Raw genomic sequence first — 14510 nt, 5'->3', positions numbered from 1 at the left:
AGGAGACAAAACAAGACAATAAAACAGCCGAGAGCACCAAAAACCACACTACAGAGTATCTTTGGACAACACAGATGTTGTCCTGCTGACTTCCCTCACATCCACTGAAATTCAGAATATATCCATGGCTGCGTTTCCTTTTAAGACTCCTCATTCCCCCAGAAAGTGGCCCTGCCTTTTTGACCTGCATAGCGGGACTCCAATCAGAAAAGATAAGAGCATGTTTAATTGATTAGTTAGCGTCTGCACAGCGCTTTGAAGGTGAGAAGCGCGATATTATTATAATGGTGAAGACAAAGCTGTGATCTTTGGAGAATTTCTCCTCTCATCTGACCCGCTTTTCCAATTTGGTCCGATGTTACTCAAGGCTACCGCGCGGGAGCGTACAGATTACAGGTCCCGGCCAGGGGTCCTCTGCTGGGCTTCTCGGTGGGAAGCGCCTCACAGAGCCTGGTGTGGAGGGCCGTTCCTCCAAGCGGGGGGCTGAGCAAGGCTGCGGGGAGCGGAGCCCCTGCCCATTAGCCACATGGGCGGACAGATCCAACATGGCGCCTGCAGATGGGTCGGCTTCTGGAAGTTGGCTGGTCATGGCCCTTCTTCTGAGTCGTGTTGGCTCACGTCTCTTAAGGCGGACACGCCACCCCTCCAGGGTGGCTCCCATGGGGAACCTCCCACCACTTGGGATGGCTGGTACTTTCTCCGGTGTTTCTCTGAACTATGTTGGTTTCCATTGAACACGTGTCATGCCATATTACAACCGTGTCTTCATCGGTCGCCCTACCAGAGGGTAAGTACTCCAAGAGGGGGTTACTATGCTTCATTTGTTGCTTTTGTAACGATCAAATTTTATTATTTGGAGCACACTTCGTTCTATAGAAAGAAGGAACGGAAAGTAGAACACCACCCCCCTCCCCACCCCTTGCCAGTTTCCTGTGTTATTAAGATCCTACGCTGGTGTGGTAGATTTGTTACAGTTGACACAGCAACATGGATGCATCCGTACTAACTGAAGTCCACCCTTTCTGTTAGGGTTCACCTTGGTGTTGTATAATCTATGGGTTTTGACAAGGGCACACTGTCATGTACCCTGTTATGGGATCGTGCAGGAGACTTGCACACAGAATGGTTTCTCTGCTCTGAAAACCCGTGTGTTTTACCTGTTCACCTAATGCGCCTGTGCTTTGTCACCTATGCCGGGTTTTCTCATCTCTGCATCCCTGGCCATGCTGTTGGACCTATATTCAATCAATCGATCAATCAATCAATCGATGAATCAATAATGAAGGGAGAAGGAGAACAGGTGCTGCTCACCTTCGGGGACCCCTTCAGGGTCACTGGCATCTCCTCTGACCTGCTCTGTAGCTGGAAACGACCTAGATGGGGAGCTGGTCGGGGTTCCTGTGCAGCCCCTTCACCTTCCTGTGCTCTGTCCTCATCTTTACTCACAGATGGCCTCGTCCTTAAAATCCCTTTGGATCGCCCTGGGGAGATGCCACCTATTCCCCGCCTGGGTCCCCAGGCATACAGTCCATAGCAGCAGGACCTGCGTGGGACACCTGGTCCTGACAACCTTCTAGTGCCCGTGGCAGGGAGGTCTGTTCCATGGGAGACCTGAAATGCAGGTGTAGCGGGCTGCCTTCACATCTGCGGGAACCCCAAAGGCCTCCCTGCGAGGCACCTCCCTACTCTGCTCCTGTGGAGGGGGCGCCTCGCCAAGCTGGTTTTGGGGACCGGGCCCCGTACCTGGGTACCGCAGGGTGTGAGGTTGCCCTTGACAGCCCTTGGGGCTTTCCAAACGAGCTGAGCACATCCTCCCACGGGAACCAGGCCCCCCTTTGTTGTCACAAAGATTGCTTCCCAAAGTCTCTGGGGGTTCTCTGTTCTGGGGTACAATGCATGTGTGACCTCTGGGGTCCTTCCCCCGGGGGGTGGTGGGGGGGTGAGCGTATGTGAGGAATAATAAACCACTGTAACCTCATCGGTCCAGTGTTGACCAGGATGCTCTGGGCCACTGCCACAGCTGGAGGGTGGGAATCCCCCCCCGCCAGAGGGATGAACAGCTAGACCGCTGGAACAGCCCCCCAGTCCCAGAAAGGTACAGTGTGGGGAAGGATGGGTACATCAGGCTGCTTGGGGCTGCTGATTCCATTGGAATGCTTACTTTTCATCGGGAGCCAGCGAGGCTGCAGAGTGGGGTCCCCGGGAGACGTCCAGGGCCTCCATCGGCTGTGGCGACCCGACCCCAATCCCTGCCCATGAGGTGCTCCCAGCACTGTGCTTTAGAAGGGTGGGGGTGGGGGGAGAAAAACCATGTACAGTTCCCTTGGAGCACTTTGGGACAATGGGGTCGCATGAACATGCAGCAGAGAATGTAGGAATCTCGCCAAGAGGAGACCCCGGCCGGAACAGGGCGATGTGTCTCAATGTAAACCCGAGCACAAAGGGACAGTCCCCCGGCTGGTACGGTGCACCAAGCCCCCGCGGTCAGGTTTGCCGTCCTGCCGACCACACACAGTTTCCGAGGAACCAAAACAGGGTGAGCCAGAACATAAGACCGGTGATTCATCGCAAATCCATAAAACAATTAGTGACGGAATCACGGTATTGGTGCACAACTGTAGTTTTGATTAATGCATAAATAATTTAAGTGAGGATTTCTTAGGTCTTCGGAGCGCCTGCCATTATTTACTGGCCTTGTCGCGAAGACTGCCGGTTCCCTGCCATCTGAAACACTCCCCGGTCTGACCGAGGGGCTGGTGGGCTTCGAGGCTCTTAGGGGTGAACACCAGCGCAGCTATTAATGAGCCGATTAGCATAATCCATTGTGATATATCATCAGAGAAAAGTTCATCCACACAACACAATGGGACCGGGGGATGGCTTTGAAGATTTTATGATACAATAACTATTCATTTGATAAGCAATTAAAAAGATATTTGGAGACACGGGGTGGGAAGACAATGGGGTGGGAGGTGGGAGGGGTGAGGCTCTACCTCAGTGGGTAGTGCTCACTCTCGGAGACCCATTCCATCTGCGTCTGGCTGCCGCCTGCCTTGCCCCGGGAATAGGGGTGCAGTTACCCCGAAGCTTTGGGCTTGATGAAGAAGGGCTTCCATGTGGCATCTCAAGGTGGGGCTGAGGATGGGGGACCCCGTGATGAGGCCACCAAGGTGCCTGTTCCCCAATCTGCCCATCCGTGATGTCAGTGCCACCCTCATTCCCAGCTACGAGCCTTGCTTCCCTCTGCTTCTGGGAAATTGTGGCAAGTATTTGAACCTGGATATGAGCATTAATGAATGCAGAGTGCAAGCTTTCTGTGTTTTAATCGGATTTTTAAACATTTTTATAATATATGTTTATATATTATATGTCCACTTTAACCATTTTTATGTGTCTAATTCGGTGGCTTAACATGCACAGTGCTTCGCGACCATCATCACTACCAGTTCCCAGAGCTGTATTCTGTCCCCGTTAAACACCAGCTCCTCAACACCCCCCCACCAGCCCCCAGCCTCCAGCGTCCTGCTCTGTCCCTACGAATTTGTTCTGAGTACCTCCTATAAGTGAAATCATACGCAGTATCTGTGCTTTTGTGTCTGGCTTATTTCACTTATTTTAATGTCCTCCAGGTTGATGCACACGCAGCAGGTGTTAAGAATGCCCTTCCTCTCCGTGGCCGAGTAATATTCCCTCATAGGGACAAACCCCATTTCCTTTATCCATCCATCCACCGATGGACACGTGGGTTGCTTTGAGCTCTTGCAAGCTGTCCATCAGGGTGCTGTGAACATGGGTATGCAAGTATCCGTTTCAATCCTGGTCTTCAGTTCTTTGGGTATCTACGTACGAGTAAAACGGAATTCCAAGTCCTGTGGTGTATTTTAAGTTCAGGGTTTGCAGCGTGCGTGAGAGACGCTCAGGCGCCCGTGTTAATCAAAGCCAGGAAACTCCAGTAATGCTGAGGAGTGTACTGTTATCAGCCTGGGAAGGGGGGAAAAAAAAGATGAGTGAGTTTCCTGTTTTTAGAATTTTCTCCTGTCTAGCTCTGGGTGAAATGGGCAAAATGTGGGCCAGAGAGAGAGAGAGAGAGAGAGAGAGAGTCACTCAAGACTTTGGGAACCAGTAGAGCTGGATCAGTTGGCTCCAAGGATGAGCCATGTTGACCTCAACTAGACGCTCCGAGCTCTGCAGCAGCAGAAAACCCCAGAAATTCCAATCATCCTGAGGTTCCCCATCCTCCCTCTCTGTGTCCTCTCTGTATTTTGTCTTCATATTAACAGCCCGAGGTTCTCAATTCTTACGGGGTTGGCGCCACCTCATTCCGGTTCTGCTACTTTGGGACATGCATTCCATTCTGGGGTCTACGAGACTATGCCATGTGCCTGACCCCAAATCTCCTCCCAAGTAAATCCCCTTGTTACCCTGATCTTCGTAGTTTGGTGTGTCTTTTAAAAAAATCCGTGTGATAGGATCCAGCAATGTCATCCGCTGCTCTTTACCCAGGGTGGAAAACAGATGTCCGCATAGAAAGAAACCTGCCCAGGGGATGTTTATAGGGGCGTTATTCGTAATTCCCAAACCCCACAAGCCACCACTGGTGTCCTTCAGGAGGAGAAATGGATAAGGAAACTGGGGTGCATACAAATGAGCACAGCCTGGGGTCTGGATCCCATTCTGCAAGCCATCAGGCACTTGGGTTCTGGGGCCTGTGTTTCTGAGGCTGACCCTTCCTCCAACTCAGTCTCCAGGGCTGGGGGACAGAACCCTGTGGTCTGAACGCTTCTTGGGGGTCACTCGGTTCCCACTGGGAGACTGGCCAGGGCGCGCGGCTCTGGGCAGTCCCGTGAGCGTCTCGCTTCTGAGGGGTCAGCCTGTCCTAAAGGATCAGCCGGTCCTAAAGGATCAGCCAGTCCTAAAGGCAGCAGGCCGAGGGGCAGCGACCCGGCCCCAGTTTGCACGCTACGCAGGTCTGTGCATCGGCGTGCGCGCTGGGCGCTGAGTTCGCGCACCTGCTGCCCGCCTGACTGCTCCGAGTCTACCCAGGGAACCCCCGCTTCGGGAATATAAACCCAAGCTGCGGCGGATTGATCCAGTGTGGCCGCGCATGGACCTGTCCAGCCCCAGCGTGTGACCCGACGGCCCCGTGACTCAGTTTCCCCAGCTGCGGGCGAGGAGGACACGTCTCTTGCTGGGTAGTTATGAGAGCTTGCTCAGCGAAGGAGGGCCCGGGTTCATCGTCCACCTCTGTGAGGGCTCCCTGGTCTCCTGCTCAGTGAGTGCGCGGCATATTCACCATCGCTCGGAGCTCCTTTGGGAACATGGGAGCACTTGGGGCGCCAGGATCCAGGAAAAAAGGGAAACGGGATTCGCGTGTGGGTCCGAGGATGCACCCTCAGCATCAGAGGGGGGCGGTGCGTGGAAGCGTCAGACCACGACCCCCTGCCTCCTTCCCAGGAGGATGCGCCCCCGGCACGCGCCCAGGCCCTCTGCTAGCACCCAGACTCCACCTCCCCAAACCCATAGGGCTCCCGCGGCACCAGCCCCGAGACAGGAGGCTGCCCTTTGTGGCCCCGGCTGCCTGGAGCTGACCTCAGGAGGAGACATGCCGGCCGGGTGCTCGGGGGCTCAGAGTCCCTCCTACACCTTGTCTGGCTCTCTCTCGTCCGCAGGCCCGACCCCTCTGCGTCTTTTGTTTCTTTTTAGGCCCTGGTTGGAGCTTCTGAATTAACACAGGAATCATTAGCGCTCCTGTGGCAGCCCCTGGGGGCTTGGGGCCCCCTGTTCCTCAAGGCGGGGAAGCCTGATGCCTACATCTGTGACCAGCGCAGCGTCCCCGATGGGCAGGAAGCACACGAGGGAAGGAGGGGGGGGGGGGGGGGCGGCTCTGGGAGGAAATCAATTAAGATCACACGCGCGCGCGCGCACACACACAGAAAAGGCGTAATTGAAACATGGCCGGGTGGGCGAGCGCGCAGAGAGGTGCGCGCAAAGCCACGTCCAGCCCCGGACAACAGGTAGCAAGTCTGCACGCGTCTCCCCTGTCCAGTGCGCTCCGCGGGCGCGCAAGGTCCTGGTCCTCATTGTTTCCTGCACTGTGATGGATGCTCGGGGCGCTGATCTCCGCGAGTGATAACTGTTCTCCCGTCCCCCCCCCACCCCGCCCCCAACCCCAATCTCTGACACCGTGGGCCTGGGCTGCAAGTGACTTTTTTTTGCGCGTCTCATTTACATTTCAATCTCTGCCTCATGAATGTAAAACCCGGCTGCAAATTAATAAAAGGGAGACTATGAGGTCGCCCCGGCGCGCGTGGAGGGGGGACACGCCGCGCCCCCCAGGCCCAGCTGGCCATTGTGTTCGGCCCGCGCCTCATTTATCGGCGGCGGTGAATGACATTACACAGAAAGGCATATCCGGAGTGACACAAATTTATTTCTGTCCCCAGCGCTGCCGTATATTTTCATAGAATCGGGGGCTATTTGTCTGGGGACAATTTAGTTTCCATGAAAAATTTAAATGGTTTCTGTGCAGATAGTGGAGTGAAATTTAATTTGTTTCTCATTTACTACAGCAGGTATGAAAAGGAGAAGAATTGTCTGAAATTGGCGCCGTCCCTCTGCTCTGTCCCCAAGGCCCGGGCCTCGTTCCCCGAGACTGGAGGCCTGCCCGGTGCCTCCCCACCCCCCGTCGGAGAACCGCCAACCTTAAACCAACTTACAGAAAACCTTTGGGGAGGCTGCCAATCACCCGGAAAACAACGTTTCCATCGATCCCCTGTCTGTGTGATTTATGGCTTCATTTTACGGTAATTGAGAATTAGCGGTAAGATTAACAAGATCCCACACCCCGCCTGGATATGCGGGCTAAGCATGGCAATTTGTCAAGATGAGACATCGGGCGCTTTTTGAGTTACACGGGGTCCCCATCTAATTGAATTTGGGGATGACGCGGAAATTAATTTGACGCGGGGAGGTTTGGAATGGCACCGGGCATGGGGGGCTGGGGGTGTGCTGTGTGCGGGCACGAGGGTGTCTCCCTGGCTTCTGCATGCCTCCCCGCCTCGCCCCCGGGGCCTCAGCCCCTAGGAGCCCCGGACCGGGGTCTGCATTCAAGGGCAGGGCGGAGGGAAGGTTATTGATCCTGGATCAGTTCCTATGGCAGCCTCGAGGAAGGACGGAATTCAGCAAATCCGATTTGGGCCCCTTTGCAGGCAGTTCATCGGCAGCAATCTGCGCCCGATGAAGGATATTACCTCTCATTTCGTCTGACGGCATCAAGATGAAGTTTTGAAAATTTACTTCTTTGCAGCCAATGTACCAAATGTCTAAAGTCAACAGTCCCAATCGAATTACGGAATTGACTCCGGTGGGCTGTTTACAGGGTAATCTGCTGCCGAGAGGGGGGGTGGGGTGGCGCGGGGGGCGCCAAGGGCCCCCACCCCCAGGGAGATGGGGCTGCGCCTTGAGGTCCGCAGGGGTGGGAAGGGTGCAGAGTCTCCGAGGCCCATGGGGCTTTCTCTCTGTGGGGCCGCTTGCTTCTCTGTGCATGGGGATGGAGAAGCAGAGCTGTGCAGGACATTCAGCTTGGTTCTTTACGGAGGACACCTGCGGGGTTGAGTTCCCTGGAGGGCAGTGGGCATCTGCTCACTCCACCTTTTTGTCCCCTTTCCCAAGCGCGTGTGGGGATGTGTGACCTTATTCATGCTCGTGTGTAGGGACAAGGAGGGTCTCCCTGGAGGCTGGATGCAAGCTCCTGGGTTCTGGAACATGCTCACACCGACCCCCAGCTCGCTCCATTGTGCAGGGGTTTCTGTATGAATTCCAGCCAGGGTGTTAGACGCACAAGGGCACTGCAGCCCTTATCCCAGCCTTGAGGTCCTCTTTGTGGGTGCAGCTCAATCCAGGGTCCCTGGGGGTCCCCATCTGGGGTCCCCGTTCCCCAGAGGCACCTGAGCCTGGGCCACCTGACTCAGGCCCCGGGTTGGAGTCTGCTCCCTGAGCCTCCAGACTCTTGACTTCGGTGCTCAGGGACAGAATGGGGAGACGCCCTGATGCCAGTCCCTGTTCCATGCCCTCTGGGATGCATCAGCAAGTCTTGGGGTGTCCTTGCATCTGTCACCTTCACAGTCAGATTCAGGCGGCCATACCCAAGCCCTGTGGGCCTTCTGATTGCCCACCAGCACCTGTGGCTCTTCCAGCCGGGGGACATCTCTCCCACTGGGCACCTCAATGAATGCACGTCAGGCAAGGGCGGCCACCACCCCATAGGCGTCCCCAGACAAAGCCCTAGTCATCAGGCCCCGGAGAGGTCCCCATGTTTCCACCCTCACCCCAGCTCCTCCTGCATCTGTCCCTTCAGCTGCATCTCCATAGACTATGGCCGCGAGTCCAGCCCTGAGGCATCACCTGCCCCCAGTCCCACCTGCCCAGAATGAGCACATCGGGGCCAGTGATTCTTTATAAGCAGGGACATCAGAGTGGGCCGCTGCTGGGCTTAACATCCTATGTGACTTTTCATGCCATTATAATAAAGTGGAATGCACTGGTTTATCCTGATGGAGCCTAAGCCCCTGCAGCGCTAAGCACCCAGCTGTGCACGCCGCATGCAGGGCATCGCCTGGCACACAGCACATGCTCACTAAACACACGGAGCCAACACCAGCCCACAGCCTTGTTCTTCCTGCATCTCGGGCGGTCTTAGAGGACCTGTACCCCCAGAGCCAGCAGGTGCTGCCTGCCCGAGGATGATGGCGTGTCTCCTCCAGGCAGGAAGGGGATGTGATTTCGCCCTGTACCTGGTGTTTACTTGTTTGATCACCAGAAAACCTGTTCCCCCACCTAGTAATATAATTTGCAAAATCCGATTAGCAATGTGCATATTGCGTATGTACGAGCCTCTTATTGCATTTGCAGGGTCTGCTGCCACTAATGTGATCCAGGAGGGGTGCTAACAGGATGGGAGAGTCACTAACATGATAATCCTGAGGAGTTGGGGCCAGGCTAGTGCCTTCCCATCCTGTCCCTCCTGACGCGGAGTGCCTTTGCTAAGCAGAGCTCCAGAATCCCAGCAAGAGGACACCAGAGAAACTCAGCCTCCAGGAGGTTGAACAAATGACCCCAAACCCATTGACCTACAACAAACAAGAATCCATTCTATTCTCTCCCATAAGATCCAGGCGGGGCAGGGCCACTGAGATCCAGGCGGGGCACGGCCGTGCTCCCTCCCGAGGCTCCAGGAGAGGGTCCTCCCTGCCTCTTCCAGCTTCTGGGGCTCCAGGCGTCCCTGGGCTTGTGGCCACGTCCCTCCCGTCTGCCTCCATCCTCACGTGGCTTCTCCTCTGTGTCCGTGTCTCCTCTTGTGTCTCTTGTAAGGACACCTGTCATTGGATTTAGGGCCACCCTGATCCAGGGTAAGCTCATCTCAGATCCTTCCCTTCATCCCATCTGCAAAAACCCTATTTCCAAATAAGTTCTCATTCATAGGTTCCAGATGGATATTACTTCTTTGAAGACCCTTTTCAACACAAACAACTATGATTTCTAGGCCCCCTTGGCCCCAGAAACTCCTACCTCTGCTAGTTTCCTGACCAGGAGCATTCCATTCCATGTGGTAATACTAACCCGTGTAAAGAGAAGAGCACCGGCCAGTTGATGTAAAATCTTAATATACATCTAAAGCGTTGAGTTCATTAAGCCAGAATTTAAATTTTATTTTAAAGAATTTACTGCCTGTTTTCAGGCACTTACAGCGAATATCCAGTATTACACTGAATTTGTCTTTAAAAGCGTAATAATTTAGGAAAGAGCTCTTCAGTATGTAGCAAACTGACTTGTGTTTCTGCTTTAAATTGCTGTTTCTGGCACTGGAATAGGCATGCAAAAACAGAGAGAACTCAGTTGATTGGTGGCCCCTCCGCCCCACCCCCCACCAAATAAAGATACATCCATCTGGAACCTATAAATGGGACCTTATTTGGAAATAGGGTCTTTGCAGATGTGTTGAAGGGAAGGATCTACGATGAGCTCATCCTGGATCGGGGTGGCCCTAAATCCAATGACAGGTGTCCTTAAACATGGACACAGAGGAGAAACGACGTGAGGAAAGAAGCAGAGATGGGAGTGACGTGGCCACAAGCCCAGGGATGCCTGGATCCCCAGAAGCTGGAAGAGGCAGAAAGGACCCTCCCTTGCAGTCTCTATAGGGAGCATGGGCCTGCCCCTCTTAGATCTCAGTGGTCCTGCCCCACCTGGATCTCAGTGGTCCTGCCCCGCCTGGATCTCAGTGGTCCTCAGTGGATCTCAGACTCTGGTTTCCAAAACTGGGGGAGAACCAACTTTTGTTATAAGCCTCCGGGTTTGGGGTCCTTTGTTGTGGCAGGTCTAGGAGACTCCTCCAATGGATCCAAGTGGATGAAGATCACGAATCCCTGGAGCTGGGACCCTGGGCAGGAAACCCCAGCTTTTCTGAACGCCTCTGAGGAACTTCCTTTTACTCAAGCTGCCCTGCGTGTGGATGGTTCCTGCGTCGAGCAGAAATCCAGCAAGGACTTCTCACGAGGTTAACTGGGACTTTCTGCCTAAAAGACTCTCCAGGGGTCACCCCAAATGTGCTTTGTTAAAACAAGGAAATCCCTATGCCCCCCCCCCCCCGCTTTGCCCCATGAAGCATACAGCGTGAAAACTGTGTTTCTCTTTTCAATTCAGACGCATTTCCTCAGTCGCTGGGGTCTGGGAACAAGCCCTCCGTGCATGGATCCCCGCTCGGCAAGACAAATGTTCTGCTTCTCTGCTGGAAAAAAAAAAAAAAAAAAAAAAGCCTGAACTGGTGTTCTTGCTTTAAATAAAAAATTGCTTATTCACATCAGTGTGGGGGAAAAGCTGTTATTATCACACCTATATTTTGGGCTCAGGGTAAGCTGAGAATGTCTCTTTAGAATCACAATAAATCCAACCAGGAGGATGAATTTCTCAAAAATGAAATTGGGTACTCAGCTGCTTTTCATTATGGGTTTTCGAAAAATAAATGGTGTTTCCATTTGTTATTTATGTGCTCTCGGAGTGTAATGGTTGTAATGATTAATACTGAATTTCTGAATTTATTCTAAAAAGGCACTTCATAAATATTGAACAGCACTATTATCTGCAGGTACCTCCATTTATTTTATTAAAATGGAAATTCAGAAATCATCAATAAAAGGATATTGTGCATTTTGAGATGGCCCTGGAGAGGGAAAAGGAACACCATGTTACTAGCCATACCGCCATCGCCCCCCACCGAGGGATGCGCCAGCGTTGGGTATATTTGACCCAACCTGGCGAGACTGCCGTGGTTTTGGGGGAATGCCTTTGGGCTGCACTTGTACGTGTCATTGACCAGTTCGATCAATGTGTGTGTTCGAACAGTGATATTCAGAACGAGTCCTGTTTGGGCTTTAATTTTCCACCAGGGAGGGAAAGCCTGTAAGTATCAATAACAGACATTCTCAATCAGACCTGATTTGCAGGTTATTATTTTGAGAACGTCTCTAGAAGGACATCAGAGGCCTCTATAAACAAAATCTCGCTAATCCTCTCAGCAGCGCTGAGATGTAGGTCAGGGTGATTTTTACCTCCGAGTGCCTGGTGGGAACATTCCAGAAGGCCGTGAGCCCATGGAGGTTCCCAGATTTGACTGGTGGTCTGACGTGGCAGCTTGCCAGCTCTCTGGGGGCAGTTTGCAGGCCACCGCAGGGCAAACCCGAAATTCAAGGAGTCTGAAGGAGACTAAATGAAGGACACAAGTCTGGGCTCCAGTATGGCTCAGAGTCAAGCATTTATTGAGCACTGACTGGATACCACAGTCTCGGTGTTAAACCTGGGAGTTCAGATCAACCCCCAGTCTTGTCAAGAGCCTTTAAGGGTCTTTAGATTCTTTCTTGATCCTTCAGCCCAAGATAGGCAAGAAGAAGGGGGGTGGGCTCCACTGGTCCCTTACTTAGCTCAACACTCAAGGCCCCTCCAAGATGGCGCCAGGACATGGTACGCAGCCTTAAACCTTCTCCAATTGCTACCTGCTCCTGCCACACTCTTCTCCATAGCGTCTGCCGGACAAAAGACCGGTTATAGAAGTTTCTGGGAGGTGCAGTGACTTGGGGCTTGCATGGGTGGGGAGCAGTTACCACTACAGGCAGAATGGGACCAGGAGATGATGGAGAAGTTGCCAGAAGGCAGAGGACTCAGTGGAAAGCATCCTGGCAGGAGCCAAGCTGGGGTGGCCCAAGAAGGGACATGGAGGAATGAACACCCAGCACCCCTGTCCTCCCTGCTCCCACTTCCTGCCATATCCCCATTGGCCAGTCCCCACCGGAAACAGGCAGACAAGGGAACCCATTTGTGGGGTGACCTGGAGAAGCTCTCTGGGCACACGACTGAGAGGAAAAGGGTTCGGGTGGATCCAGGGGACAGGTGGCTATATTCAGCACAACATACATAAAGTCATCAAACATGGTGAAGAAAACAAGAATTTTTCTACATGGGTAGAACTTGGTGCAGAATGGAGTGGAGAAAGCTGCGTCCACCAAAAGACGTCAAGATAGAAGTGGCTGGAGCCCTGGATGGACTGCTGCCCAGCTGCCCAGATGGACCTGGGGGCAGGTCACTGGCCTGTGAGGCCAGGCTCCTCAGGGTATGCCCCTCCCAGGGCTAGCATGGGGGCCAAGGACGTAACTTGAGGGAAGACCATTGCGGAGGGTCTTCCATAAACCAACACCCCACAGGTGTCGGCCGTCACCGTCATTATGACCCTTGGTGGCCTCCCGCATCCATCCCTTGAGGGATGAGGATCCAGGGAGAACCTGAGGGATCAGCAAGTGCTAGTCATGACACAGCCTTCCAAAGACCCAAAGGAAAGCGTTAAAACACAAAACCTCTTCAAATTCAACTTGTATTTCTCTCTCTTTGCACATCTTCCTCTTAAAAATATGCTGGTAGGACGTACAGAAATTGGCACCCACGTGCACTGTTGGTGGGAATGGAAAAAGCTGTAAAAACAGTATGGCAATTCCTCAAAAAATTAGAAGATGATCCAGCTTCTGGGTCATCCCACTTCTGGGTAAACATCTAAAGTAATTGAAAGCAGGGCCTGGAACAGATATTTGCACACTGCATTCTGAGTAGCGTTACTCATAATAGCCAAGAGGTGAAAGCAATCCAAGTGTCCGTGGGTGGATGAATAGATAGACAGTGTGTGGTCCACGTGCACTGCACGGTGGAATATGGCATGGCCTTGAAAAGGAAGGATAATCTGCACCTGCTACAACATGGATGGACCTTGAGGACATGGCTCTGAGCGGCATAAATCAGACGCAAAAGCACAAATTCTGTGTGATTCCATGAATATGGGGTCCCTAGAGGTGTCCCATCCGTAGCGACAGAGAGTAGATGGTGGGGCCAGGGACTGGGGTTGGGGATGGGGAGATAGTGTTTCACGGGGACAGAGTTTCAGTTTGGGAAGATGGAAATTTGTAGTAGGGTTGGTCGACCAACAACGTGAATGTCCTTGACGTCATTGAGCTGTGTGCTCTAAATTCCCTCATGATATCACTTTTGACCACCCCAACTTCCAGGCCAACACTCAGGGATGGGACTCATGGCGAATGCATGACTCTGGCACAGAATAATGTGGGACCCTTCATTTGCAGGCAGAGGGGGTAGAGGGCCAATGCACATGAAGTGCCGTGTGTGGATCTGAAGATAATAGTTCCAGATGAAGTTGCACTTGGGGCCAAAGATGCACCTGGCCTGGGCCCAAGCATGGAGACATCATGGCAAAGACAAGAAGGATTGTAAATGGCGGGCGGTACAGGGGGTGTGGGGAAAATCTAATACCTCTGAAAGCTTTTCATTTTGATTTTACAGAGAAACTCACAGAAGGGAAGTTTCTGTGCAAAGACCAAAAATTGCCTTTTAGGAGGACCTCTGCAAAGTCTGGCGGGGGGGGGGGGGAGGGGGAGGATGTGTGGGAGGTAAGCGGGAGAGTTTCAGAAATAAACCAATGCGCCGTTTATAATGAGGTGGCGGGGCATCCCCGGGAAACTGGAGAGAAAGTACCCTGGCCGAGTTTTCTTTTTTTTTCCAGGTGCAACAGGAGTTAAAATAGGTAATAGCACTTTTAATGTTGAAGGGCAAACGTGACTTTCTCTTTTAAAAATATCCTGGGGGAAGTTAGGACAATGAGGCATGGTTGCAGGCTGGAGGGTTTTATTGAGTCAGAAAATCGATAACTACAGGTTATGGGCTGCAGATGGGATAGTTATTAGAATACTGTTGAGATGATCCGTAAAGATTCTCCTGGATGCAGGAAATGAGATTATGGCGGAGGGCGGCCCCTGGATCGGAGAGCCTGCTAAGTTCTCTGTGTGCACATTAATTAAGGCGGGGCACGGCTCTGCTTCCTGCAGAGTCCTAGGTCTTAACATCTTTCTCAAGGACTCGACATTTGTTCCGGGATCTCAACCTCCCCCCCATAGAGTTTT

The sequence above is a fragment of the Callorhinus ursinus genome, unplaced genomic scaffold (assembly GCF_003265705.2).
Source record: "Callorhinus ursinus isolate GAN/ISIS: 27379988/994484 unplaced genomic scaffold, GSC_fseal_2.0 scaffold16, whole genome shotgun sequence".
In the NCBI taxonomy this organism is placed as follows: domain Eukaryota; kingdom Metazoa; phylum Chordata; class Mammalia; order Carnivora; family Otariidae; genus Callorhinus; species Callorhinus ursinus.
This window is presented reverse-complemented; position numbering follows the sequence as displayed.